The following is a 2,891-nucleotide window of genomic DNA, read 5'->3' on the forward strand; positions in this document are numbered from 1 at the left end:
ATATATCCTTTCTCAACCCTTTTGCAGTATTTTCAAAAAAAAATTATGCCTTTTTCTTTCTTAGCCCGTTCACCTAACCTAGGGGAGGGAAAAATTCGAACTACGTTTTGGTCTAATCCCAAAATTCTGGGGTACGTAGGCAACCTGAGAAGTTACTTCAGGCCCGACCGCATCAAAATAAAAAAATATATTTCCCACACAATAAAAAATGAAGAAAAAAATTCAAAAGAAAAAGAAATATCATCCAAAATGGGAAAGAAAATTCAAGAAAATTTTTAAAAAAGAAATGCCACACAAGGGGCATTTGGGTTTTTGAGCCTTAAAATCCTTTTCTTTTATACCCAGTCCTAAGCTTACCCATGAAAGTCCTCCTAAGTACCGTGCGAGAAGTCAAGGAAGATAGCAATGCATGATCAGATAGCAACTCCAGAAGTTCAGAGGAGAAGAAAAAGATAAAAAATGATGAAGCCTGCTAAGTTGAAAACCCGAAAAGGGCGACTTAGGCAAAAATTAAGGCAAGCTCGCAAGGTTGAAAATCTGAAAGGACAACTTTGACAACAATCAGAGCAAAAAAAAAAGAGCTCGCTAGATCGAAAACCTGAAAAGGCGATCTAGGCAAAAGCTAGAGCAAGCTTGCTAGATTGAAAACTTGAAAAGGAGATCTAGGCAAAAGTTAGAGCAACAAAGAAAAACAGAAGAAAATCCCAAGCTAAAAGCGATCCGAGCTGAAACATCAGAAGTCCAAATAACCAAGTTCAATACTTAGCTTAAACCAGGCATAGACTCAGAAGCCACAAGTATCTTGTCTACGATCGATCTGAAAATTCTTACTTTCCCAAGTGAACCAAGGGAGATAAGGGTGAATTCTATGATGAGTCTCGAAAGAAAATAATTTTGTACTCTTGAGCCTGACTCAAAACCTTCAATAAAACTAATCAAAATTAAAAGTTGAGTCTTTATTGCGCTTGTGGTAATCAATTATTTCAAACCTTCATACAAGGGGTATTTTCTTTCTTCTTTTCCCTCCTTATACCAGGGGCATTTTTTAATGATGTGTTCAATTATTTTCAATGCCATGTTTATTGCCAAATTAGGGACATTTTGTTTTTGGAGCAATGTTAATCCTAAAAATCTCAAACTTAAGGTTACCTTCTTGATAACAGTTCTTCAAAAAACTCTTGAGGTTCAAAAGAAATAAAAACTCAAGTTTTAAATTCATAAAACTTTTGGATAAATCCTTGAGGTTCAAACAAAAGCACTTCAGATCTCACATTTGACTGTGTCCAGAGATCATCTAATATGGTATTCCCAGATCCAATCATTCCTGGATTCGATCATTTCTCTTCCAAATTCAGTATCTTCCAGATTTATTCAATTCACTCTGATCAGTCTTTTCCAAAATCATTCATTCTTTCCCAAAAGTCCTTCATTCCTGTGCCAATTTTGCTCAGTTGCTGCCAAGGGTTAACTTGGATTTTGCTCAGTTGCCGCCAAGGGTTATCTTGGATTTTGCTCAGTCTCCGCCAAGGGTTATCTTGGATTTTGCTCAGTTGCCGCCAAGGATTATCATGGATTTTGCTCAGTCTCCGCCAAGGGTTATCTTGGATTTTGCTCAGTTGCCGCCAAGGGTTATCTTGGATTTTGCTCAGTCTCTGCCAAGGGTTATCTTGGATTTTGCTCAGTTGCCGCCAAGGGTTAACTTGGATTTTGCTCAGTTGCCGCCAAGGGTTATCTTGGATTTTGCTCAGGTTGCCGCCAAGGGTTATCTTGGATTTTGCTCAGTCTCCGCCAAGGGTTATCTTGGATTTTGCTCAGTTGCCGCCAAGGGTTATCTTGGATTTTGCTCAGTCTCCGCCAAGGGTTATCTTGGATTTTGCTTAGTTGCCGCCAAGGGTTATCTTGGATTTTGCTCAGTCTCCGCCAAGGGTTATCTTGGATTTTGCTCAGTCTCCGCCAAGGGTTATCTTGGATTTTGCTCAGATGCCCCCAAGGGTTATCTTGGATTTTGCTCAGTCTCCGCCAAGGGTTATCTTGGATTTTGCTCAGTTGCCGCCAAGGGTTATCTTGGATTTTGCTCAGTTTCCGCCAAGGGTTATCTTGGATTTTGCTCAGATGCCGCCAAGGGTTATCTTGGATTTTGCTCAGTTGCCGCCAAGGGTTATCTTGGATTTTGCTCAGTCTCCGCCAAGGGTTATCTTGGATTTTGCTCAGATGCCGCCAAGGGTTATCTTGGATTTTGCTCAGTCTCTGCCAAGGGTTATCTTGGATTTTGCTCAGTTGCCGCCGCCAAGGGTTATCTTGGAATTTGCTCAGTTTCCGCCAAGGGTTATCTTGGATTTTGCTCAGTTGCCGCCAAGGGTTATCTTGGATTTTGCTCAGATGCCGCCAAGGGTTATCTTGGATTTTGCTCAGTCTCGGCCAAGGGTTATCTTGGATTTTGCTCAGATGCCGCCAAGGGTTATCTTGGATTTTGCTCAGTTTCCGCCAAGGGTTATCTTGGATTTTGCTCAGTTGCCGCCAAGGGTTATCTTGGATTTTGCTCAGTCTCCCCGCCAAGGGTTATCTTGGATTTTGCTCAGTTGCCGCCAAGGGTTATCTTGGATTTTGCTCAGTCTCCGTCAAGGGTTATCTTGGATTTTGCTCAGATGCCGCCAAGGGTTATCTTGGATTTTGCTCAGTCTCCGCCAAGGGTTATCTTGGATTTTGCTCAGTCTCCGTCAAGGTTATCTTGGATTTTGCTCAGATGCCGCCAAGGGTTATCTTGGATTTTGCTCAGTCTACACCAAGGGTTATCTTGGATTTTGCTCAGTTGCCGCCAAGGGTTATCTTGGATTGTGCTCAGTCTCCGCCAAGGGTTATCTTGGATTTTGCTCATATGCCGCCAAGGGTTA

Source organism: Akebia trifoliata, unplaced genomic scaffold (genome assembly GCF_017979445.1).
Source record: "Akebia trifoliata isolate Shusen 1 unplaced genomic scaffold, ASM1797944v1 Contig00072, whole genome shotgun sequence".
In the NCBI taxonomy this organism is placed as follows: domain Eukaryota; kingdom Viridiplantae; phylum Streptophyta; class Magnoliopsida; order Ranunculales; family Lardizabalaceae; genus Akebia; species Akebia trifoliata.